Source organism: Ascaphus truei, chromosome 17 (assembly GCF_040206685.1).
Source record: "Ascaphus truei isolate aAscTru1 chromosome 17, aAscTru1.hap1, whole genome shotgun sequence".
Classification (NCBI taxonomy): domain Eukaryota; kingdom Metazoa; phylum Chordata; class Amphibia; order Anura; family Ascaphidae; genus Ascaphus; species Ascaphus truei.
This window is the reverse complement of record NC_134499.1, coordinates 36,196,461-36,224,421: the sequence shown is the minus strand read 5'-3', so window position 1 is coordinate 36,224,421 and position 27,961 is coordinate 36,196,461. Positions and strand designations below refer to the sequence as shown.

Here is a 27,961-nt window from a genome sequence, read left to right as displayed (position 1 = left end):
TATAAGGAGTGGCAGAGGAGTGGAGAATGGGGGTGAGATATAAGGAGTGGCAGAGGAGTGGGAGAATGGGGGCGAGATATAAGGAGTGGCAGAGGAGTGGGAGAATGGGGGTGAGAGATAAAGAGTGGCAGAGGAGTGGGAGAATGGGGGCGAGATATAAGGAGTGGCAGAGGAGTGGGAGAATGGGGGCGAGATATAAGGAGTGGGACAGGAGTGGCAGAGGAATGGGAGAATGGGGGTGAGAGATAAGGAGTGGCAGAGGAGTGGGAGAATGGGGGTGAGAGATAAGGAGTGGCAGAGGAGTGGGAGAATGGGGGTGAGATATAAGGAGTGGCAGAGGAGTGGGAGAATGGGGGTGAGAGAAAAGGAGTGGCAGAGGAGTGGGAGAATGGGGGCGAGATATAAGGAGTGGCAGAGGAGTGGGAGAATGGGGGCGAGATATAAGGAGTGGCAGAGGAGTGGGAGAATGGGGGTGCGAGATGAAGAGTGGGAGAATGGGGGTGAGATATAAGGAGTGGCAGAGGAGTGGGAGAATGGGGGTGAGATTTAAGGAGTGGCAGAGGAGTGGGAGAATGGGGGTGAGATATAAGGAGTGGCAGAGGAGTGGGAGAATGGGGGTGAGAGATAAGGAGTGGCAGAGGAGTGGGAGAATGGGGGCGGGATATAAGGAGTGGCAGAGGAGTGGGAGAATGGGGGTGAGATATAAGGAGTGGCAGAGGAGTGGGAGAATGGGGGCGAGATATAAGGAGTGGCAGAGTGGGAGAATGGGGGTGAGATATAAGGAGTGGCAGAGGAGTGGGAGAATGGGGCGAGATATAAGGAGTGGCAGAGGAGTGGGAGAATGGGGGCGAGATATAAGGAGTGGCAGAATGGGGTGAGAGATAAGGAGTGGCAGAGGAGTGGGAGAATGGGGGTGAGATATAAGGAGTGGCAGAGGAGTGGGAGAATGGGGTGAGAGATAAGGAGTGGCAGAGGAGTGGGAGAATGGGGGCGAGATATAAGGAGTGGCAGAGGAGTGGGAGAATGGGGGCAAGAGATAAGGAGTGGCAGAGGAGTGGGAGAATGGGGGTGAAATATAAGGAGTGGCAGAGGAGTGGGAGAATGGGGGTGAGATATAAGGAGTGGCAGAGGAGTGGGAGAATGGGGTTGAGAGATAAGGAGTGGCAGAGGAGTGGGAGAATGGGGGTGAGATATAAGGAGTGGCAGAGGAGTGGGAGAATGGGGGTGAGAGAAAAGGAGTGGCAGAGGAGTGGGAGAATGGGGGCGAGATATAAGGAGTGGCAGAGGAGTGGGAGAATGGGGGCGAGATATAAGGAGTGGCAGAGGAGTGGGAGAATGGGGGTGCGAGATGAGGAGTGGGAGAATGGGGGTGAGATATAAGGAGTGGCAGAGGAGTGGGAGAATGGGGGCGAGAGATAAGGAGTGGCAGAGGAGTGGGAGAATGGGGGCGAGAGATAAGGAGTGGCAGAGGAGTGGGAGAATGGGGGTGAGAGATAAGGAGTGGCAGAGGAGTGGGATAATGGGGGCGAGATATAAGAAGTGGCAGAGGAGTGGGAGAATGGGGGTGAGAGATAAGGAGTGGCAGAGGAGTGGGAGAATGGGGGCGAGATATAAGAAGTGGCAGAGGAGTGGGAGAATGGGGGCGAGAGATAAGGAGTGGCAGAGGGGTGGGAGAATGGGGGCGAGATATAAGAAGTGGCAGAGGAGTGGGAGAATGGGGGCGAGAGATAAGGAGCGGCAGAGGAGTGGAGAACTTGGAGAGAAAGAGGCATTTCATGGTGATGACATCTATAAGCAAGTAAGGTGTGTTTGTTTCTTGTTTTGTTTTAAAAGCATGACAGGAATAATTCTTAGCGGAAGACTACAGCTTTGCACAAGTTAAATCCTCAGGAGACACCTCGCAGCGCTGTGAAGGGGTCTGAGCACAGGAACAACTATTTAGCACAGTAGGCAGTGAATAAGTGGCCCCTATGTTACATCGTAAGGAATCCCTGTGTGCCTTTTCTTGAAACATGTATTAATGTAAGAACACTTCAAGGTACAGCGACAGCCTCTGGGATCCACCTTTTGTAAGAACTATAAATGAGCTTTAGGGACTGAACAGAGCGAGAAAATGCTGTAGGAATTGTGGAAGAGCTGCACGGTGAATTATTACTGATTCACTAAAGGCAACACAGGAAACCTGCATTTTTGGCGTAGAGAAGAAAGCTCCGGTCGTCTGGCACTATATAAATGAGGTACTTTGCATACAATTCATTTTGTAGATATAAAATGTTCCTTCCCACTATGCAAAGAACGTGTCACAGATTGTCAGCACCGTGGTCTCAACAGAACGTGCAGGCTGCCTTTAGTATCCGCACTGCCACGAGAAAGGGATCTCTGCGGCTACGTGTGTCAATACCCGGAACAAAACGACTACATGTTTAATTACTGCCTGATACTGTTTCAATACGTCTTTTCCTGTCACTTATTTAGACGAGTTCAGAACCTCAGACTGTTTCAGTGCTGAGCTGGGAAACACGTTTATATCTCAATTTTCTTTGCTACACGTTTGCTCAGAATGCTGAGAGATTACCCATCCACGTGGAACACATTTAGAGTCCGTGTATGTGGGAGAATGGAACTGTGTGTCAAGAAAAACAAAATGGTAAGGTGGGTGTAACAGGGACTTATCCCAGTTTGGATAAAGCTGCCTCAGAGCTCTGAATCCAGCAGGGATCTGGTTAATTGCAGCCACTCAATTAGCCAGTCCCCAACTGGACTACTGAGAGCTCTGTTAAAAAAAAGCCTCATGTGAGACACAGGAAAGAGATTTTCCTCAGCACACAATGGTGCTGACATGAGGAGAGGGGTCTTGAATAGGACTGTGTTTTGACAGCAAGACACAAGGGGACCAGCCCTCTTTCCCTGGACATAGAGGACCCAGGAACCTGCCAGAGGCTGGACCCTCAAACTCACCAAGACACCTGGACACCACTGACCAGAAGGGCCCCCTGCTTTAAGGTACCGCTGAGACTTTGGGGTGGTAGGCTGGAAAGGGGCTTATCCTCCCAGTCTGGTAAGAGAGGGACCAGGGGAAGTAAATAAGCCCTTACACAGGGACAGGTGTTTGTTGTTTTTGTATATTTTTGTTTTCTTTGCTGTTTAAAGGGACAGGCGCAATAAAGCCATATGTTAATTTCACCCTAAACGGTCTCCATTTGCTTACCTCTGCACACATCTCTGAGGCTGAGTCCATAGAGGCGTTTTGGGGAGCGGGCCAGTGACGTCATGGAGCTGGTTCGCCCTCATCGGGCGAAGCGCTCACGTGACCGGCCCTGCGCTCCCGTGAGCGCGAAAAACGAAATTTAAAATGTCGGCTACGCTTCCGCACGCTTGCGGAAGCGTGCGCGAGCCCCTGCTAAAGCCGCTCTCATTGCGGCTGCAGGGGCTCACTGCCGAGCATCACCGTGCCTCAGCACGGGTCAGCGCCTAAGCGCTGACCATGCCCGAGGCCTTGCACTGGGTAAGTGAGAAGTGCCACACGTGACAGAAGCATGAGTGTGCCGTGGCACAGGGAGTAAATGTATGGTTCACCTCGCCGCTTGCTATTTTCGAGTATGGGGGTGTTGGCAGGACTAGGGACCAACTATATTGCTAGCCCTCTAAATGGACACTGCATAACGATTTTAATAATTTGAGACTTTAAGCGCTGGCCATTTTCTAGAACGTATAGGAAGTTAATAAAACCGAGGCTGTAATTTTGCAGAGACAAACGTATGTGCTTCCTGTTGTGGTGAGGGGTTGAGGAGGGAATATGCAACCAGTATTCCCATTAAGGCGGGAGTCCAAGCAGGCAATTTGTTTTTGCATAACATTGAAGCAGGGGGTCTCTGGAGGAGAACCCTGTTAATTTCAGCTTCGGGGGACCCCTGCTTCCAGAGATACTAACCTCCGTAGTAGGTGCCGGTAGCCGTTGTGCTCTGCAACCAATAGGAAGCCATCATGTCATAGGTGCGGCTTCTGATTTAAAAAGCAGCTGGATACCGGCTCCCCCTTCAGAAGTAAGCTTCACTGGAAGCACGGGGTCCTCAGAGCTAACATTAACACGGTTGAGCTCCAGAGACCTCCTGCTTCATCAATCCTCATAAAATAAAGTAACATTTCCAAGGGAAAAAAAATTGATGGTTTGATTGCTCCTTTTAAAAAAAACAAAAAACCTTTTTATTAGTTTTTGAATAATATGAAACAATATAAACACAATAATTAAACATACATAGTAGAATGATGTATATGTATCAATTATATACATCATATTTAAAACACTGTATACCATGCTGTCAAATCATCTATATAATATAAATCATGAAAAAAACCTAAACGTATTAATATCTACTATACCTTTACCGTCCCATAACACCCCTCCCCCACATCATAGCTCATATATTATCTAAGAATGTTGTAAGAACATTAGACATTGCCACAAAATAAAAGACACCACCTTGATATCTGAGACCTCTGCATTTCAGAACAAATAAATCTGTGCATTTATATGAAAAAAACAAAAGAAAATGTATAATCTGTATACTAGAACTCCCAGCATCATCTGGTCTCGTTATGTATTTCCAAATAAGATACAAAAGGAAACCAGATATCCATAAACGTAGAGTGTTTTAGTCGTAAGGATAAAGTAATGATTGCTCCTTTATAGTCAATAAGAACAGAGTTCCGCAGATTCGGAGTTTCGGTGCCTTTTAGACATAGCTAACCCTCTTTATAATACTGTGCTGTGATTAGTGCAAGGCAGCGAGTGGCATTGGTACGGTCAGGTACAGTAAGTGCCTGCAGATTCATCGTGTGTTAGTTGAGTTTCTACCAGGATGGTAACGGGATGTAGATCCTGTCGGGTGACAATTTCTCTCTGACCCAACAATATCGTTCACCACAAGCAAAGCCCACATCGCTGCTAGATATCCTACCACAAACATCATTACAATATGCGGTAACCTCAGCATCTGGGGATAACGCCTCTGTGGTTTAACAAGCTCACTGACATAACAAAGATTTACAAATTGTATACACAAACACAAATAGTTGGTTTAGTCAAAACCTTTTAGGAAACCCATATCATTTTGGTTCTGATATAATTTTTATACTATTACCCCAGTTATACAGAGTAGAATTTAGTGAGGCATTCTTAGGAAAGGAGAGACGCAGGAATAAAAATATTTGCAAAAATCGGTCTTCTCGTCTTTCTTTTTTTTGCTTAATCTTTGTTAAATAATTGCTATTGGATCGAATATTATATCTCATTTTATATTGTCTTTTTCTTAGCTTGTTTGGAAAAATCACTCGCCCTATGTCTCACATACTAAAAATAAAGCAGCGAGCTTAAGGTTACACGGAGGCCAGTTAACCTCAAAGCTCCCTCCACAGCATGAGGCGTATATATTATGTATAGGGGTTGTACATCATCTTAAAAGGTCATTTCCTCATATGTGATACGATATACCCAGACCATATAAATTCAATATATCCAGCGATTGCTAACAATGTGTGAACCAGTTTAATTACTTTAACCTATATGATGGGCAAGCACCTGCAATGCATTACTTTGCAATTAAAGTGTAGTTTGTAACTAATGCTCATTCTCCAGCACAGAGCAGCAGTAAAACATTTTAAACCTCAAAAATCTTGCAATACGTTTACCGTTTTGAAAGTTGCAATCCAAACGTAATATAGATACTGTTTAACTGGTTTAATTTATTTTTTTAACATTAACTTTTTAAAAAGATCTTATTTTTTTTACCAATTTTAAGGAATATTTGCACATGGCTGCTTTAATCGTGAATAGGCCACAGTAGAACGCAAAAGCCAATTACGAAAAGACTGTGGGCCATATTTACTAAATGGTGTTCTGTCATGGCACTTTCCAGCGCTGGCCCATTTCGAGGTGTCTTCCTGCGGTGGGAGGAGCTTTATAGGAGAGCCCAGTTTGAATAAATATGACCCTATGTGATATATACGGTGTATCCTGGATAGAGATGTTTTCTTGTGAATAATGTGTGCATGGCAAATGTGACCCTTTTACCCCTGTGATAAAGTTTGCTTAATGCTAAATAGTGCATGGACGTTGCATTCTCACTTACTTTTGCTTTCGCAATTTGCTCAAGCAATGTTGTCACTTTAAACAAATAACACATGTTGAACAATTTTGGCTTTATCACCTCAACTTTTGGCTAGCAAAATATTCATGGTTTTGCGACCTTTCTGCGGGGAAGGGAATCACGCCAGATTCACACATCTCTGATCCCGCAATCAGCCAGCTGCTATTTATCTCAATCTCAGGTGGCTAAACACGGAAAAGGAAAGGTAAATGGCTACGGATTGCATCTTTACATCGAAAGAGGTTACAATGTTAAAGATACAGTAACGCGTAATATGAAACTTATAGTAGTGCCCATTAAATCGCTCTCATCCGTTCTGGATGTTTCATGCTCCACAGAGAAATAAAAATCAGCATTTATTTATAGGGAAAAATCAATTGAATGAGATTTAGAGGAGGTCATACTACAACTGATTTCTTATTTATTGTTAAACCCACACATGTAAGATATCGCATGGATTGCTGCTTCAAAGGATCAGTTCCTCCTGTTTTTTATATTTTTTATATATGTGTAGAAAGCAGGGGTCTCGGAAGGTGAGACGCATTTATTTTAGCTCAGGGCATCCCCTGCTTTTCGGGATACCCGGCGTGGAAGGTGCCGCCAGTAGCCTCGCCTCCAGGGGGAAATAAAATGTAGGTTTAAATCTCCCGTGTCACGCGGGCCAATAGGATTCCGCGAAATCATCCATCGCGACTTCCTATTGGTCCACATAATACAGGTGATTTAAATCTCTATGGAGTGCGGTGGCAGCTTCTCCAGTATCTCAGGAAGAAGGCGGTCACGGGGCGGGGGATAGAGGATTATGTCTGCCGCATTACACAGCTTTTGTTTTTTACATTGTTCCTGCTCAGGAGAGACCTGCTCTCACCCTATGCTCTTCTGGGCAAAATGAAGACAATATATTCCTTGAATATTTGAACCGAATATGAAAAATCACAAGCACCTGATTGCGGGAACATATTTTAGCACAGATATATTATATATTGGTGATCCCTAACATGGCTCTTCCACACGTTATCCTACCGTTATTTCGATCTACGTAGAACAGGTTGCATTTCGCAGAATGTACAGCGAGGGGAAATATATAATATTCTGTTTAGATGACGGAGACTTTCTGTAGGGTATTTTATATTTGACAAAGGTTACAGTTGGGGTTGGGCATTCCCTTTCTAGATGTCCAGCAAGATCACAACACTATTTACTTTCTGTTATCAAGGAATGCTAACATGCTTACGGATATATGAGTCGGAAGGCGGAGAACAGACACTCCCTCCTGATGTTATCTGATCTATTCAATAAGCTTTTTTTTTTCTATTCTATTGCTTGCGTAAATCCCTTTCTTATTTGATATAGTGCGTAAAAAAATAACAGTAGATTATACATCCTGTGTTGCAAGAATTCATATCTGGATCGCCAGTGTGCAGATCCTGGAAGTAGAATACACACGTTTCTTTGTTTTTTAATGCCTTGGCTCGGATTTGATAGGCTTCACTTTTTCAAAACCTAGTCATTAATTATTAGCGTGTCGTAGTCTTGAAAAGGGGCGGCCAACTGCAGTCCTCAAGAGCTACTAACAGGTCAGGTTTTCAGGAAATCCATGCTTCAGCACAGGTGGCTCAATCAATGACTGCCCAACTCTAGTCCTGAAGGGCCACCAACAGATCAGGGTTTTGACTGAGCCACCTGGGCTGAATCTGTGATATCCTGAAACCTGACCTGGTGGGGGAAAAAGAGGGGGAGAGAGAGGGGTAAGGCGGGGAGAGAGGGGAGGAGGGGGAGAGAGAGGGGAGGAGGGGGGAGAGAGGGGAGGAGGGGGAGAGAGAGAGGAGGGGGGAGAGAGGGGAGGAGGGGGAGAGAGAGAGGGGGGGAGAGAGAGAGGGAGAGGGGGAGAGAGAGGGGGGAGAGAGAGTGGGAGAGGGAGGGAGAGAGGGAGAGAACACGTGCCAATTACGTCTCATGCAGGAAAAAATAAACTTCTTCCTGACTCCTGTAAAATCAATCTGCGTTCTCCCTGGATCAACATACTTCGTAAGTTAAACCTTATTTGGCATATCCTTGTACACTTTTCCTTTCTAAAGATGTGTAGGCTATTTTTTTAAAGATATCTTTAGTATCTGCAATTAGTCTTCATTGGTAGTAAATTACACATTTGCCTGCCCTTACTGTAAAGAACCCTTTCCATTTTTGCAGGTTACATCTCCTTTCCTCCACTCTCGAGGAATGACCCCGTGCCATTTGTACTGCCCTTTCGGTGAAAAGTTCTGTACCCATGTATTTGTCATCATTACTCTGTGCCCAGGACATACTTGAAAGCGAGGGGCAAGGTCTCGATATTACCAAGAGCTGCAGGGCAGCAGCATTATTCTGTGACTTCACCCTGTGCTGCCGCCGAGCGGCATCTTGATTATACCAGGGAGATAGGTGAGAAGAGTAGCAGAGAAGGCTTGGATGCATAGCGGAGGCGTGGCAGTAAGCAGTTCGCCCTCATTGGCTGAACCGCTCACGTGACACGACCGTCGCCGGCCAACAACAAAATCATCTGTCTCCTCTCCAGTCGTCTGCCCTGCAGCTCCAGGCGGCGCGCACAACGCTACTGGTTTATTTACTTGAATTGTATTTTTATATTTTGTTTTTGAGCCACGCGGCGTCGCGTCTCCCCATGCGACGCCCCCGGTGTTATTTCTGTATAATCACGGCCTAACTCTCAATGTATTACTTCCTAGTAAAATATTTAATAAATATTAGTCTTTGCAGCTACTGCCTGACATTGAGCACTATTGCTAAGCCTGCTGTCTACAAATACTCCTAAATCCTTCTCCATCAAGGACTGACCTTATTTTGTCCTATTAGTTTGTATGTAGCATAATTATTATTGCTTCGTAAATGCATAACCTTCATTTATCTGTGTTACACCTCATCTGTCATCTACCTGTCCAAGTTTCCAGTCTAACAAAAATTACATCCTGCTGATTTTGCTACCTTACATAATTTAGTGTAACTAATACGACTACTTTGGCATGACCCCCTTATAAATCCATGCTGATTACTAATAATTTTATCAAATAGGTATTCCAAAATAAATACATTACAGGCATGCCCTGGTTTAAGGACACTCACTTTAAGTACACTCGCGAGTAAGGACATATCGCCCAATAGGCAACTGTGCGCGCAATGACTTGTATATAATGTATACCTTGTTCATTTATGTAACTGTACTTGTAACCATGTATTATTTGTTTTACTCTGTGCCCAGGACATACTTGAAAACGAGAGGTAACTCTCAATGTATTACTTCCTGGTAAAATATTTTATAAATAAAAATAAATAAATGGCAGCTCACGCATGCACCTGTCAGCACGTCCTGAACAGCAATACCGGCTCCTTACTTGTACCGAAGCTGTATGCAAGCGGGAGACTATAGAGCCTGTTACAAATGTGTTATTTACATCAGTTATGCACGTATATGACGATTGCAGTACAATACATGCATCGATAAGTGGGAAAAAAAGTAGTGCTTCACTTTAAGTACATTTTCGCTTTACATACATGCTCCGGTCCCATTGCGTACTTTAATGTGGGGTATGCCTGTATTAAATTAGTGAATAAAACTTAAAATGTCTAATAGCTTCCACATTATTCATGTCAGGCTTACAGGTCTGTAATTCTCTGGTTGTAATCTAGCTCCCTTTTTAAATATAAGCACCGTGTCTGATTTACATTAATCTTGTGGTACTGAGCCGGCGGAAACAGAGTCCTTAAATATGAAATATAACTGCCTGGCTATGTGAATTTAGCACCTTAAAAAGCTTTGGGTGAATGCCATCACAAGCAGTTGCTTAATTTACCTTTGAAATGGGGCTCGGGGGGGATAGGGGGCACAGTCAGAACTGTAGTCCTGGGCCCCAGGAAATCTGTCTGCGGCCCTGGCTATAGCTAAATTGCATAAAATCACCTGAGCAACTGAAAATAAACTTTTTTATGGTTTCTACAAGAAAAAAGTTTTTGTTCAGGTGTAAAACACAGGAATTGATAAAGCGCCTCGGCGTGAAACGCGTAGGTGTGGGCTACTTGCCTTTGTATGTCATCATGATCCATTAAATATTGTTAATTTTTTTAGTGCTCTTCCTTTTTTGTTTTATTCTTGTAAAACACAGGAGGTATAAACATTTCTGATACAGATAAGTGCTATAAGAATAGGCCATACTGTGGAACTGTAGGGTGACAGTGAGGAAGCACATCAGAGTAAGGCTGCGGCCCGCTGCCTGCGCTGCACGCACGGCTGCGAGGCAGGCGGCGCATGCAGCCGAGTCCCCCGGTCTGCAGGGGAAAGACAAGAAGCCGGGGGGGGGGGGGGGGGGAGTGACGGGGCGCGGCTGTGACGTCACCCGGCAGGTTCGCCCTCATTGGCTGCACCGCCGTGGGCGTGGCCTAGCGCTCCGTTGCAACTCCTGCTCTCAATTCTTTTGAAACACAACACAATGTATCCATCATGAGCAAACATTTTTAAATGAATGAATGTGTGAAGTTAAAAAAAAGAAACTCCACTATCATTCGGTTTTTATAGGGTGATTAAAAACCGCCCTTGCTCTGCTTTCAACCTAATAAACCCAGATACCGTACTGTATATTTAGGTCACTTGGGATAGAAGCAGGTCGCCATAAATTCCTGTTGATTTGAACAATTGCATTTAGTTTCCATTATTAACACTACTGTATTCAGTTTGCGCATTTTAAATCACTTGGTGCTAAACCAATTACATTTTTAATGGCAAATTGTTAGTCACTGCAACTCATTAAGGACAATCTTGGTTTCAACTCAAACCCTAATATATGACGTGTGAAAAGTAGTTTTGACCCAGCATGGGGAGACAGGGAGAGAGGGGGACAGAGAGAGACCGTGTTACAGCTCGCACAAATAAAAGCATTTAGTTAGCCACAGAACGGTATCGTCTATTCATTTTTGATTTTATATATATATATATATATATATATATATATATACACATATATAGAAAATATATTGTATATAAATAAACTCAAAATCACCAAATTATCCAACAGGGAATTAGGAATGAACAAAAAGTAATAAATGCATTGAGGTGCAGAAAATGTATTCTAGTAATATTGTTCAATACCAATGCAGTGGCATTCCAATAGACATTTCCCAATTTAAGTAAATCATTTGGTAACTCATTACAAAGACTTTTAAAGATATAGAAGTTGAATTACAATTAGATACGTTTTTATATATATAATATATATATACACACACACACACACACACACACACACACACACACACACACACATTTTCACACCAAGTGACTTACGTTTTAAAAGCAGTTACAGTACTCTCTCTGGGACAGTGCGGAGAGCAGAATGAAGTCTGGATGAAGTGTCCTACCTAGTGTCCTACCTACAGTAATCACTACACACGAGTAGCATTCAACAAGTACTACATGAAACTTTGTGAAGGCAGCAAAGGGAGGGGATTTAGTCCGACAAACTGGAAAATCCCGTACTGTTAAGTATCCTCAAAGTTGTTTCACCTTTTATTGTTACACGCCTTAATTTGAGCAATCGGTTACGCAACCTTGCACCTCCACCCTAAGCAGTTTGTCACCTGTCTTACAGAATGACGTTGGCTGCAAGTAAGCAGTACAGGGCACCAGTATACACAGAGTAACCTACTGTACATCATGAATATTCAGTGGTACTGAAACCTCCTTGGAAACAGTATTTTTGTGCAGGCATTTGTTTGTTGGAATAGAAAAGAAAACACAATTTTATTGAAATAAACTTGCAGGAAGTAAAATCTTCTACAAAACCAAATAAAGAACCAGGGTGCAGCAGTGTTTCCTGCGATGAGATAAGCCTTGGCAGGAGCTTAACCTAAAAGGGTACAGAAGGTACTGGTTTACTGTTTGACAAAACTCACTACACCTGCTATGAATAACTTCTCCCCTGGTCCTTGTGATATTTCCCCATGTACCTATAGAAATCGCTGTTATGAAATGAGTCACTACAACTTTTTAGCTTTAAAAGAACATTTGAAAATCTGTTTCAAATTTTGAGAAGTATTAATCATATTTTTTAGCAGAGGCTGTAATTGTACCAAGATGCTTTATTACCGGTGTTCTCAACTGAACCCCCCCAACAGGTCAGGTTTTAAGGATATGCCTGCTTCAGCACACGTGGCTCAATCAGTGGTTCAGTCGAAGCACTATATTCTTTGATAAATGTTGTTTTTTCTTTAAAGCGCTTGGATTGCCGAGCAGTACGACTTGAAATAGATTTCTCTTCCTGCTTATTGTTCTTACCTGATTTTGGAAACCTAATTATCTTGGTGCCTTTTTTGAGTTTTGAGTTGCCCTCTCTGTATTTTTATAAATCTTTCAAAAACTAATCACAGCGTTCAGCTAAACTACATTTCTCCAGGACCAATACGGCTTACTAGAATTTGGAACTAATGACATGGTTTTTCAGCACATTGAACAGGGACCTATACAGAAGTTTCCCATTTCAAGTAGATAGCTTTTGTTTCATGTTTGCTTTGCAAAATCATTGACTTGATCTTGTTGGACTGGATTGTGGTTTTCAGGATATTGTGAGGATTACAGAAGGTGAGCATATTTAAGGAGGGAGGAGGAGCAGGGTTACAGGCAGACAGGAGTATTTTTAATTATAATAAATGTTACATAAATAGACTCAACCTTCTACTCAGTACCACTCTTAATTAACTCGTTAATTGCATTTAATTCTTCTTTAAATAGCCCTGAAACAAATAAAGCACTGGAGAACGTCGATATCCTATTGATATATTGTAGTTGAACAAACAATGGTCCATTTTCCAGATCTTTCTGAAATATATTTTGCTTGTAGTCCCAAACATTAAGTTGATATATTCCAGCTATTATGAGAAGCCTTTATTTATTTATTTTTTATAAATGTTTCTTTGCTTTGTCCTTTTTCCTGAGAATGACACATAACCGCAGCAGCAGAAAGAGAAATGTGAAACTACCTTTGAGACTTCCTAACCTAGCACAAGCCAATTGTATTACAGTTTATCACAAAATTCCATGCGAACTGAAGGATGATTATCATTGATTGTTTGTACGTTGTGCTACCTTCCATTCAATAGCTGTAAATGTGACAAATTTGCATTACAATAAATTCAACCATTGTGTATGTATCACTTTCTTTAATTGTATTCGACCAGCAGTTTTGAATTGTAAACTTTTGTGGGAGAAATATATACAATTCTGCTTAATTTTGGCATAGATATTGACAAAATTGACATTTTATTTACATACATACATACACATATACACAAGGATATCAGGTGCGCAGAAACAATAGGGTTGAATAAATTCTTAATAGTGCAGCCAGAATGCTGGTTTTAACACAAAAACCTCAATATCCAAGATATATAATGCATTCGGCGCAGTAAGAATAATAGTACTACAGAGAAACATCCCAGTAGGAGAGGGACTTGATACAGTATTTTGATTGGAGATCAGATAGTGTCTTGAACCTGTTGCAAAATAGAAACATTTCAATGTAACCAGAACATGGACAGATATTGTGCAGCAATAGAATTGTAGCAAACAATTTTGCTTTTAAATCGTAGATACAAAATGGCAAGGAGTGTGTTGTTATTTTTTAGCTTCTGTGTCCCACTTGCCAGTGACTTCTGTTTAGAGTCCAACAATATATATGTGGAATAGGTGTTTGTGTCTTTTAGTTACAGACAATGTAATCAATACCCCGGCCTGTAGACTGCTCGGGAACAGTTGGTAGTGGCACATTCACACTGACCTCCCGTCTGCTGTGCCTATTGATTTTGGCACTTCAGTGCCTCAGCCTTCCGCCAAGTCGTCCTCCAACCGCACACCCCGTCGCCGCATCTCTGTCGGATCCCCAAATGGACCGCCAAACAGAGGGCTTGCCCAACCTGCCCGGATATCCCATCACCCACGGCGGCTCCTGCTCCAACCAGCAGCACTTCAGTTTCCTGTGCTGAGTTGTCCTCCGACTAGAATACACAGGCAGGTGCGCAGACTTCACCATACACAGCGTCTCTGCAAACGGACACGCCGCCGTACCATATCAGGAGCCTCGATCTCAGTGCATTTGTGACTCAGGTGTTTGAAATAATAACTCACAACTCCAAGTTCCTTTAAAAATGTATATTGAAATGTAGACCATACAGGAATATAGACAGTAGGTACGCTCTATGAACCCTATGCGTTTCGTCTAATCTAGACTTCATCAGGGGTATCGTGGTCGCAGCTTCAGGATTCACTACCCTGACACAAGACAACTCTTCCCATGAGTGCTAAAGGCCATGTCTATACATACTGTGCACACAGCTGTCTCTTACACATACATATGTACAATGTAATTCTATTCCTATATACCAATAGGGGCCACATAGTATCTACACACATTAATAGTAATACAACATCCTCTCACATTTCTACACCTAGCCACACCATTGGTATACACTCCCACACAAACCTTTTGTAAAGTGCGGTATACACTGTGGGCGCTTTATAAATTTATACACACACACATCACTAACATTCAGGGACCATTTCACACCTTAAGTCATAAATCACATACTGCACAGGGGGGAGGGATAGGCTTCAGTCAGATACATTCCAGGATGCACTGTTTTAAATATACACACTATACAGATACCCCTGCTTCAGCCAAAGTTGTATAAGTGATGGTGATGGTGCTTAGAGTGGCTAGATTGATATAAGACCAGAGATGAACAGAACCCCTATACAGCACTCTATCACCAAGTGAGATGATGATAATGTTAAAACATGATTTATTGAAAACTCGTTAAAACAATGGGGTTTAAAACAAAAATTAAATAGATTTCAAACGCTTTAATGACTCTAGGGGTAAGGTGTACCCCAGAGAGATGGTAGTCTATATTAATGCCCAGTGTTAAGTGGATTCACTGGCAGAGCAGAGGGGGATTGGAGCAGGTACCCTCCACAACTGCTACCCGGTGTGGGGAGGAGGGCCGTGTAAGTGCACTGGGCGGGGGCGGAGCAGGGGGGATCGGAGCAGGTACCCTCCACAACTGCTGCCTGGTGTGGGGAGGAGGAGGAGAGGCGGTAGCGAGGTGTTTCTCCCACCGCAGACTCGTTCTTCTATCCCTCAAGCCTCTTATACCTCCTCCCCCCCCATCCCCCACTCCTCTTATACCCTCTTCCCCCCGGAGCGCTGCTTACCCGCACTGCCCTGGTGATACTCAGGTCCTTAATCACCTCAGGCGGCTGCTGCCACACAGAAAGTGACACACAAACACAGTGACCGTGACACAGACAGTGACACACACACACACACACACACACACACACACACACACACACACACACACACACAGAGACAGTGAGACACAGAGACAGTGAGACACACACAGAGACAGTGACACACACACACATACACACACAGACAGTGACACACACACAGAGACAGGTACACACACACAGAGACAGTGACACACAGACAGGTACACACACACAGAGACAGTGACACACACAGAGACAGTGACACACACACACACACACACACACACACACACACACACACACACACACAGTGAGACACACAGTGCCAGTCACACAGTGACAGTGCCAGTCACACACAGTGACAGACACACACAGTGACAGTGCCAGACACACAGTGACAGTGCCAGACACACAGTGCCAGACACACACACAGTGACACACACACACACAGTGACACACACACACACACAATAAGCCCACCTCTGCAAACACACACAAAAATAAGGCCTTTCCCCCCTTGGGGTGGGTAAGGTGCCTGGGAGGGGCTATAAGGGGGCATGTGGGTTACCTGGGGCCCGTGGATGGGCTGCTGGAGCTGCATAGGTAGCCAGTGCAGCTGAGAGACTGGCAGGCCCGCGGGGCCTAAAGGGAGGGGCAGAGGGCCGGACCCTAAAGGGAGGGACAGAGGGGCGGAGCCTAAGGAGCCGGCATTACTGGAGGAGAGAAGGGAGGGGAGCAGTGCTGTAGGAAGAGGCGGGCCAAAAAAATAATCTTGGCAGAGTGACAGCACGGGCAGCCAATCAGGAAAGGGGGAGTTTTTAAAAAAATGTTTTTGGTTTTTTTAAACCATTCTTGCAGGCTTGCTTCCCGCGGGCCAGACCAAATGACTTCGCGGGCCTTACACAGCCCGCGGGCCGGACGTTCCCCACCCCTGACCTAGGGAATGGTTTTGTGAGGGAATGGAAGTGATAGCCTTAGATGTAGTGCCACAGTATACTAAGTACTGGTTGGTGCACCAAAAGCCAGAAAACCTTACACAAGGCTGCTGTGTAATACAGCCAGGTGTTCTGATAATGATTGTTAGTAACAATCCTAGTAGGTTGTGCACCAATCCTAACCACTAACGCAGTAATAGATGATTGTACGTGAGTGTATAGAACACAAATATTGTCGTGTGAACCTGGGATCTGAAGTATGCAGATCTAAGATCTGAGGTCAACACTAGTACTTAAAGGGTTAATATACTGATGGAAAAATGAGGCACTGCTGAGACTCTATGGTCAGATAAGGAGATATCAGCTAGGTAAATGCACTGTATAGGATCAAATGACAGGTTTTTCAGTGATAAAACCTTAACCTAATAAGTGTTTTACCTCTCCATTTAAGGTAGTATGCTGGCACTTCAGAATCTATGAAGTATTTGGTAGTTTCTGAGTAGGACACCTTACTGCTACTAGAGTATTTAAATATCCCTAAAAATACTTTAGTAATGGGATAGTAGGTAAGTAGCTGAGGTATGTCGTCCCTTGTGTTGTAATAGTACATTGCCAGTTAAATAAAGATAACTGCCTCTTAGAGACCTCCCCAGACCGTCAGGTCTGTCTGCAGCATGTTACTGTGCAGCAGCTGAGCCACGCTGTCTTTCCCTGTTGGAATTGGGATCAGCGTCTGTGAACGAGGGCTCTGCGCGTGCACGTGACTGTGTGGTGCCGACGCGCGCGTTTCGCTGTTGGTGCTTTGTCAAGGCCAGTATGAGGGGGCACTGTTTTAAAGTAAAAACCTTTCTTGCTTTATCCATTGTGACACCGCCAGAAGAAATGATCAGTGTATCTCGAAAGCTCGCACAAATAAAAGCCTTTAGTTAGCCACAGAACGGTATTGTCTATTCATTTTTTATTATTAAGCTACCTTATACAGCTACCTCTACATCTATCTATCTATCTATCTCTATCACGTAAATAGCCGTGTTAGTCCAGTTGCGAGAGTGCAGAATAAATGAGTACTTCAGTATTAGGCGATACCTTTTTTATTTGGACTAACAGTTGATATAATAAGACAAACTTTTAAGAGTTTTCCTCTCTTCCACAGGTCAGCAAAACTGATTTACAGAAGGATTCTATGACAAACATAGATTAGAAGAAAAAAGAGAAGAAAAAAAACCCCCCAAAGATGTAGATGAGGTGGGGGTGAGAAAGGGATGTTTGAAAACATTGGAAGGATAATATAACGCTGACAAGGAAGGTGAGAATAAGGGATCGGGGGTCTGTACATCCAACAGCAGCACGAAGGCGGAAGGGGATGCTGGGGGGTGGGGGGCAGGTAGGAGATAGGAACATAGGCAGAGAGGCAGGGAGGACCATTACAAAAAAATATGATAGTGTGTGAGAAACCCTGCATTAAGTCGTCTTGTTTTGGTGTCAAAGAGTCTTATCATTTTGAGTTCAAATATTTTCCATTCTTGGGTGCGTGTAAACACTCTATTGAGAATTTTGATTTTTAAATCATTTATGAAATGATCTGGTAGTGAGAAATGATATCCCACTGGTGAGCAGTATCTTCCTTCTTCGTGGTGTTGTATAGAGTGTCTGTGCATATTCATTCTTCCTTGAAGTTTTTGGCTGGTTTCCCCAATGTAGCATCCTTGGTCACATTTGTTGCATTGGATCATATAAACTACATTCCTGGATGTGCAGCAGTATATATGTATATTCTAGTGTCTTCAAACATCCCTTTCGCACCCCCTCATCTACATATTTTTGTTTTCCCCCCACCTTTTTTTCTTCTTCTAATCTCTGGAGAGATAGATAGATAGATATGTACACACACACACACACACACACACACACACACACACACACACACACACACACACACACACACACACACACACACACACACACACACACACACACACTCACACAATTTTAATTTATTTTTCAGTCCATAAGCAGTAACACTCACCAAACATACAATCGTAACAAAGATATGGGTTAACTATTAACTATTGGGAACATAAAGAGAGTTCAAGTAAAAGATAAAGCACTAAGCAGCAAAGACAACCAAAGAAGACTTAGTGCCAAGTCTGTGTATTATAATTTATTTTGCATTGTTTTATAATACAAGGTACTGTACACTACTCACATCTAGTGCCAAATAACCTGGCAATGCATTGTTTGCAGACTCCCATGGTGCTGAAGGAATTAAATTAGAAGGAAATGGAGCATATCCTTTTCTAGACATGTCAGCCATGAGCTCAAATGCCGGCTTAAAGATCAGGAGCTAAAACTATTGATTTTACACACTACTAATCTAACTGGAAGTGTTCTGTTTTGCTTTGAAATGTCTAGTTCCCAGGGCTCCTTGCATCCTACTCAAGACTTGCAAATCATACACAAACGACTAAAATCTGCAATATTAATAACTGGCATTGTTGATGTAAGCCAGGGGTGGTCAATTCCAGTCCTCAAGGACCACCAACAGGTCAGGTTTTCAGGATGTCATGCTTCAGCACAAGTGGCTCAATCAGTGGCTCAGTGTTTGCACTGATTGAGCCACTTGCGCTGAAGCAGGGATATCTGTAAACCCTGATCTGTTGGTGGCCCTTGAGGACTGGAGTTTTTGTAGAAAGCTATACATGATTCTGTCATAAAACAGATGCACAGAACAGCAAGTTAGTGCGTCTCCATGCGCCGATGTAGAAAACCAATTTGCGTGTTGTGCGGTAAGTGCCGCAAACGTCTTTTTCGCAAAGAACAAAATGACGCAGAGTTTGGCTGTGGTGCGCATATGTACATATTATATTAAACTTCAAATATTCGCCACTTTTGTTCACTAGAAATGCAAACTCAAACCATTCTTAATGCGTTCATATGAATGAACATAAACGCACACCGTACAAAGAACAAGAGGTGTGAAAAATGTCACACCGTGAATAATGACGTACCAACATATGTCGCTAGTAATTGTAGGCGAGACTTTTTTTTTTTTTTAACGCAATACACTTTTTCAGTTTGTTATCAGACAACAATTATTTATATATATATATATATATATATATATATATATATATATATAGCCATACTGATACCTTAAGAGAATAAAAAATATATTAATCAAATATACTCTTCATTTTAGTAGTCTATGTACATTACTGCAAATTACATTTATAGTTCTATGTTTGTCAGTGCGTGCAAAAATGAATGAAACATTGAGCTTTACAGATGCATAGAAAAGTTTGTTTTAATGCACAGATCCAAGCGGTGTCAAATGTAAAAAGCCTGTATGTGGTAAAGGCTTCTTGCATCTGGCACAAGTTGCTAAACAAGAAAGTTTACTACAGAGATGGTAGATTATTTGGCATAGAAAAGTCAATTAAAAGTAATGCAGAGAGCACAAACTGATACATGTCATTCCAACAGTGGCCAACTCCAGTTTTCAAGCGCCATCAACAGGTAAGGTTTTCAGGATATCCCTGCTTCAGCACAGGTGGGGGTCAATAAGTAGCTCAGTCCCTGATTGGCCAACTCCAGTCCTCAAGGGCCACCAACAGATCAGGGTTTATGGATATCACTGCTTCAGCACAGAAATCTCAATCAGATTGAGCCATCTGTGCTGAAGCAGGGATATCCTGAAAACCTAACCTGTTGGTGTCCCTTGAGGACTGAAGTTGGCCACCCCTGATAGAAGCAATGAAGTATGTCAAATAATTGTCAATTATAATTAAACAAATACTGAGGGTTGTGGAGACGGCACTAGATTAGAAACATGCTACAGGAGGAAAATTCAGGGAGAAGGATGCTTTAGTGTAATACTATTTGCTTTCCAGAAGCAAAGGATCCATAAACATCTGTGAAGGAGCCGATACTGGTAATCCAGGAGGGCGTCTTCCAATGAAAAACTCACCATCATTCAGACGGGCTAGTTCTGGAGGTGTTTGTATGATGCCCAAAGTTTTCATGTTTGAGACGCTACCCAATACTGTACATGCTGATGTTATTGAGATATAATGTCTACAATGGAACATAACCATTAACTTGCAGTATTTAGCCAAGTTGGATGCAGTTCTTAACGGATTATTCCTTTTCCCCCGCATAAATTTAACACTGATCATTCATTGTATTTCTTAATTGTGAACTTATGTGATAGCAGCAAACGTTGTCTGTGGGTGTTTAACAGTGCATATAAATACAATGTAATACAGGTAGAATTATTCCAATAACTTATACAACTCTAATAAAGACATTTTTCCCTTTTTGGACAATGCATAATTCAATATAAACTCTGTTTATACTGAGCGCTGGTACCATGTCGTTGCCAAGCTTTCAGTCACTCCAAAAGGTCCTGTTAAATACAAGAAAGAAATGTACAGTAAGTGACTTAAAACATGTCAGCACATAGCGTAGTTGGGTGTTTGCCTTTTTTTCACTTCTTTGGAAGTTAAGAGAGCATTTCTTTGTCCCTGTAGGGGAATGCTTGGCAGTCACGTATTGCCTCTAATTTTGGCTTTAGGCTACAGCGACAGAGACGCGACGTCACACATCGCCGTGACTATAGCCAAGGTTGCACTCTGGTGTGCAATGTCACTGGCGGCAAGGGGCTATGTGATTGGCTGCTGCCAGTCACATGGTGCGGCGGTCTCTGGAAATCTCAATCTTGATTCCAGCGATTTTGGTCGCTGTGACGTCGCACGTCGCCATTGCGCCCACTATGAGCGGTAGCTACCGACTACATTGAGTTGCTTTGCGGCTGAACGCTGTCGCCGTCGCTGTAGCCAGGACTATAAGTGCAGCCAAGGAAGGAGGAGACAGGATTCTGGCGCTGTCTTTGCAACCTCCTGTGTCAACACTAACACCAAACACAGCAGGTTACAGCCATTTAAACCCCTACCGTTCCCATCTGACTATATTTAAAAAATAACTTTAACACTTGGCGTTTCATTTTTGTTATAAATGTGTCAGTCACGCAGATTTAACCCTTTAAACTGTCAAAGACTGAGCCACTGATTGAGCCTCCTGTGCTGATGCAGGGATATCCGTAAACCCTGATCGGTTGGTGGCCCTTGAGGACTGGAGTTGGCCAATCAACGATTAACTATGTGCATCTGGTCTCAGCTGCTTTTGGGAGGGTAGTGCCCCCCCCCCCCAAGGTTTAAGCTTGCCCCTCCCCACATTCCAAGTTGGCAGGTCAGTTTCATTTTGCCGGGTTACGACAGATCCAATATAGATCATTCTTCCTCTAATTATACAGGTAAATAAGAATTTTAACCCAGGTGAGTGTTAGGACCTGCTAACGGTCATGCCTTGAAAGTGGCAGCAGGCTTAAGATGCTTTGGCCAAAGGGTTAAACTAAATGACCCTTTTTCAAGAGATATATAGGTATTGCACTGTGCATTTTTGTCACATAGGAAGTAGCTTTGGGCATCTTTGTTTTTTTTTTTTTTTGCAATCAACGATTGAGCCACTTGTGCTGAAGCAGGGATATCCTGAAAACCTGGCCTGTTGGTGGCCCTTGAAGACTGGAGTTCACCACTCACTGCTGGGAAACCATATTTAATAAACATCCCCCCATGAATTGACAAATACTATAACGGTCATTCAAAAGTTTAAAAACTTGGGTAGGGAATACACCCACTAGTGTAGCGTTTTATTTGGAAACATTAGCATTGAAAGATTCAGTGTTATTGAATGCAAAGCCGTTCTATCCATGTGCTGTACATACTTTGCTAACACTCATTTTGAATGAGCAAATGTAGAATGTGAAGTACATTTGCACTTATTTTGTTTATTAAGTACTGTACTGTACCTCATCTGAATCATCTTGTAGTCTGTTGGTGGTGCTGTTGTCTAAATCATCTTGGTGACGTCTGAGAACTGAGTATCTGTATGTAATGTTACTTAAAGAGAAAAGGCACATGATATCACTATCAATCAACAATGTGTTCATGAATCAGCTAGCCATATTTGTTTATTGTCAGTACGAATCCCATGTTTGTTATTTTTCCACCTTCTTGTTAAATAGACACATTAACATAGAAATAAACAAACAGAAATATAATGCATTGGTCAGAAAGGGGCTACTGAATTATTTCTAACAATGAATAGTGTCATTGTTACAGCAGACCTATTAGTGGTCTGGGACATCTGGTCTCTGCCGTTTCACAGAACCAAATAATCGCTGGCCGCTTTGCAGCGACTCACTGCATGCCGATTTGTCGCTAAGGTAAGTACATAAGCATAACGCTTACCCTAAAATCCCCTACTCCAACCGCTAAACCCAACCCCATACCCTAACAGCTAAACCCCTAAAACTAACCCATACCCTAACAGCTAAACCCTAAAACTAACCCATACCCTAACAGCTAAACCCTAAAACTAACCCATACCCTAACAGCTAAACCCCTAAAACTAACCCATACCCTAACCGCTAAAATCCCTTAAGTTAACCCCATACCCTAAACGCTAAAACCCCTAAAGTTAACCCCATACCCTAACCGCTAAAACCCCTAAAGTTAACCCCATACCCTAAACCACAAACCCCCAAAGTTAACCCCATACCCTAACCGCTAAAACTAACCTCCTAGAAGCGGGAGCAGTGGTGGCGGTTTCAGCGGTAGATCGGCTGCGGACAAATGCAGGCAATCATTTGGTTTGCGGTGCAACATCAGTGACCAAATGTCGCATAACGACAAGGCTTTGAGTATTTTAAAATCTAAGGCCCATAATTAGATTTGTTACATCAAAATGGGCCATAAACTGAAGTCTAAAATTGAAATCATAGGCTCTTATTCCACATGCTCTGAGAACCTGCTTCTCCGTGCTGAAAACTCGTCCAGGCCGTGATTATACCAGAAATCGCCGGCTGGAAAACAAATAGCTGAAATCCGATGAAGGTTTCCATACCAGCACACCACCTGCAGGGCAACGGTCTCCTGAAGAGATTTTCCAAATAGTTTTTGGCAGGCAATGGCCGCGTCACATGAGCGGTTCAGCCAATGAGGGCGAACCGCTCATGGCCACGCCTCCGCTGCTGTCTCCCCTGTATGTTCAAGATGCAGTTCGGCGGCAGCACAGGATGACGTCACCGGATCGCGCTGTCACTCAGCGGCATTTGGTATAATCAAGGCCTTAGTCCCATTCTTTGAATGGAGCTGACCAGTTCTCCAGGCGGTTTCACAGCATACACAATAAGGGCCTATGGAATTGGGAATCACGGACTTCGGCCTCCAATGAATACAACGTACTGCAAGTGCGGTTTTTTTAAAGTCATGCCAAATAACGACTGGCTCTATTTACTTGATCTAGGTGTTTGTGCGATATCAGGTCCTTACCGTTCTGGAAAACAGTATTTTTTGACAATGAAAACTGCAGCCAACAAAGCCAGCAAAGCAACGACAACAACAGCTGCAATTATTCCAGGGTGGATCCTGACCTGAAATTACAAGGATCACATTTAGGTCAAAATCAGATACGGTGACCAGTTTCCACTGAAAATATTAACTTGGGAAACCTTTGGTTCAACGAGATCCATAACCATACAGTCCCCAGTCATTACCATTTTGGGATCCACATAAAAGTAAAAATGGATCAAAGGCTCTTGCAATTAACAAAATTATAAATGTTCGTAAATGTTGATCAATTATTTAAGCAAGTGTATGACTTTTCCTATGTTGGCATCACAATGCTCAATTTGTCTTTCGTTATGACAATAGATTACTCAAAAGTGTAATTAACACGGCAAGAATGCACTCAAACAATGATTAAAAAGCAACCACCAAAGTATTTTTGCTGACAGATAATTAAAAAGGTAATGTGAATTTCAATATACGAACATTATTCTAAATTGACTCACTCTGGAAAACATTACATAACAATACCTGACAGCCTTTTGTAAGCAAGGATAGTAATTATATACAGTATACATTCCGGGTACGGATACAAGATAAACCACTGATGCAGTGGGGTGAATGCTACACTGTATACACAAAAGCAGCAGTTTGGGACGTTTTTAGCAGAAAATCCCTATTGACTTCAATGACTTCCCGTGCCCAGGGAATCAATCTGTGGCAATACGACTTGTGAGTACATACATACTTACCCCATCTTCTAACTAGGGTTACCAGGTGGCTTCTCCAAAAATAATGGACACAATGGTGAAAGGTGTGACACAATCGACACACACAAACACACACCTCCATGCTGTTTCCTCCTCTACTTGGCCCCACCGCATGGCTCCTGACACCTTCTCCTCCTGATTTGCTGCTGCTGGGTAATTCAGCCAATCAGGTTTGAGGAAGCTGCCCAGCCCCCTAGCAACAGTTGTACTTGGGGAAATCCCACGGCCCCCCAAGCCGTTCAGGTCACTATGTCCAGTGAGGTAATACAGGACACATCCATGTCCACTATTACCTCTCATATTTTACTGGACAGTGTCCAAATACAGGACATTCTGGTTCAATACTGAACACCTGGCTACAATACTTCTAACCCACCACAAATATTAAAACTGAAACCATAACAGGACTGGCGGCCAACGGAAATGGGTATCGGGACCATGAGATTACCGCTTTTAAAACGAAACATTTTAAAATCTCCAAACAGGATGTCAAACCGATTGAAAGATAAACTGATTTTTTAACCAGAACACTGCAAATTCTATTAGCATTTTGTGGTAATAAGGTGTATTGTAAATAAACCTGCACTCAAAATCCGCTATAAATAGATTGGCACAGGATGGAGCCACATTACTGCCCCTGGCTGTACCCGTCGTTTGCAAATAGTAATAATTCTCAAAACGAAAATAGTTTTTATAAAGAATGAAATGTAATAGTAATAGAATGTAGTCAACCAGGGGTTCTTGTCTGTGGGTTGCCTCTAGTCTCTGTCTTATCACATTTAAACCATCTTCATGTGGTATTACAGTATATAAATTAGTAACGTCCATTGTTACCAATAGCAACACCACAAACATCAACATTTGAGGATCCGGGTGACGCTGCGCAAACCGCGCTGACACGTGATGACGTCACCGAAGACAATGCGGAAGTATGCCGATTTTACCAGGATCAATCGGATGGGGGGAAGAAGCCCTAGAGAGCCCTGGATGACGATGCCGCCGCCTGACCGGGAGGAAGTGGCTGTAATGGGCGGACGGTGCAGAATAATGAACACACCATTACAGATGAGTATCCACGTGGGAGCTGACTTTGGGACAATTTAACTGGGACTTTTTTGGTTCTTTTGATTAAGCCATTTACTCTTGAGAAAGGCCGACTGATGCCGAAACGTTGATCTATTTGCTCAAGAAATTCACTTTACTCAAATCCAAAGTGCCCTGTTTCTCCTTCTCTTCCTCCATATTGTCAGACGGCACTAAATGCAATAATTTGATTGACTTTTTTCAAATATTGGTGCACGGGGAATGGGCCCTGCCCTTATATAATATCTTGGTCCCTTAAAATCATGCAACATTTTACCAATGGTTTCCAGCACTCAAAAGCATGAATCAGATACTTCTTTTATCATACAATGAATTTGTTACTCAGAAAAAGAAAGGTATTAAGAGCATAATCATGTATTCAATGTGCAAACAATATCACAAAGCACTAAGTGTAACATCAGAATGGAGCAAATATACTCTAGCAATTTATACCATATGGCAATCTAGTTGTTTATAGTGGTGAACCATCTACACAACAGAGGTGTGTTTGGGATCAGACACGTGAATTTTCAACTTTCTACACCAGTGACCTCTCTGGGAAAAAGCCTATGATATGTGGTAAAGTATAGGAATTTCTATGTATGTTTTATCCTTTTATTTTAAGAAACCGTCCTGCATTTATTGCAATTTGTATGGTCTTGTAATAAGCTTTTTCTGTAATCTAAAATACACACATATATATATATAAACATTTAATAAGTGATGCTTTGGTCTCTGAATGAACTGTTGTACGCTCTGTGGAGAGCAATTTACATTTTCAGACACATTTTGCTATAACAGATTTTTGTGTATTAACCCGTGTCCCATATGATGCAGGTCACATGCTCACAGGTGTGCTGTACATGATAAGGTGCGGCTCAGTGAGTAAATACTCTTATAACGACAACACAGAGTTTGAATCAGGGGATCCTGGTTCAATTGCCGGTGTAAGCTCCTTGTGACCTTGGGCAAGTCACGTTATCTGTGGCTTAGGCACCAAAAAAAGATTGTAAGCTCAAGGGAGTCTGTGAGAAAAACGATTTTTTTTAAAGCTCACATGGAACAGATAAAAACCACCTATGCGTTTCGCACGCCCTGCGCTTTCAGGGCACGCGAAATGCGTGGGTGGTTTTATCTGTTCCATGTGAGCTGAATAAATTTCATTTTTTTGGGAGTTACCCGTGGCAGATCCTCTTTTTGTGCTGCTGCAGCTGTGCATCGGTTTTTTTCTCAGACTCTACTTGCATTTACCTTCTCAACGACCTGCACGCCTTACGCAGTTCCCATAACTGGTGGAGAGGGCTTCAAAATTAAGGTAACAGGCACTAGCCGATATGATCGTTACCCTCCCTCATATACTCCTCCTACATACATGCTGAAGGGGGTTTATTATATATTGCGCCACACATTGTGGTGGGTACCACTAGGGGCTTAAATCCTCCAGGGCATCGTATTATTATTATTGGAGACATGATTTTCGGAAGGCACTCCGGGCGGACATTATGGGACTTGAAAGCTACTTTCTTTAGCTCATAATCTGACTGAGCGCCATATCACCTTGGACTGGACTGTAAGCTCTACGGGGCAGGGACAGTGTCTGTAACATTCCTATGTGCTGCGTACCGCGCGCTATACTGTAATTATGAAGCGCTTTGAGTCCCATTGGGAGAAAAGCGCTATATGAAATAAAGTTATTATTATTCATATTTGTCTCTTGCCGTGCAAGGAAGTGCTCAATAGTTTCAGCAATGTCTGCCAGTTTATACTGCAAGAAATGTCTAACACTTGAATCCTGTGCGTCACCGCGGTGTATAAAACCATTCAGTAATCTAGCAGTCCCAGCTAACGTAGTGTCAGGGAAATCATTCAGTTAAAGCAGTACTGTATGTGTCAATCCCACACTTGAGAAAAATACTTAAGTCCAGCAATAAAACATTACAAAGATAGAACTTTTCAGCAGAATGAACCAGTTTGAAGCTATGTATGCCAATCATGTCTTCAGAGAAATACACAGATATAGGCAATGACAAAATAAGGCAGTCCTATGTCTGGGGCTAAATTGAACAAACTCAGCTTGCAACAATACATCAGAGAGCATTCTGTATGTGAGACTGGGTTTTGCAGGTCTGCTTCGTCCAAATGGGGGAAAACGTGATAATACATTTAAAGCTGCAGTTCAGTCAATATCCTGCATGTGTGTTTTTTTAATAAATCAGTTCTGTAGTAAGAAAAAATACTTTTAGCATTTTCTGTTTTAAAAAAAACAACTTTGAAAGACCAATTTTCTTGTATTCTATTTTAACAGCCACTA

The 27,961-nt window shown here is 42.8% G+C and overlaps 1 protein-coding gene and 1 long non-coding RNA gene across 5 annotated transcripts in view; one reads left to right on the top strand and one right to left on the bottom strand.

Moving 5' to 3' along the window:
- Nucleotides 1-11,673, bottom strand: part of FAM3D (FAM3 metabolism regulating signaling molecule D) — a 53,163-nt gene extending 41,490 nt beyond the window's left edge. The window contains exon 1 of one of the 2 annotated variants that reach the window (XM_075574802.1): nucleotides 11,476-11,673. The gene's annotated coding sequence lies outside the window, so the exon portion shown is untranslated. The remainder of the gene's footprint in view (nucleotides 1-11,475) is intronic. The other variant, XM_075574801.1, reaches the window with a different exon arrangement.
- On the top strand, nucleotides 1,671-27,961 carry LOC142468335 (uncharacterized). 3 transcript variants are annotated; one of them, XR_012788635.1, is made up of 3 exons: nucleotides 1,671-1,798; nucleotides 17,545-17,697; nucleotides 25,408-27,961. It is a non-coding gene; the product is annotated as an uncharacterized LOC142468335 (long non-coding RNA). The 3 variants fall into 3 exon arrangements; XR_012788634.1 differs by having other exon boundaries at nucleotides 1,671-1,803; XR_012788636.1 differs by having other exon boundaries at nucleotides 1,671-2,237.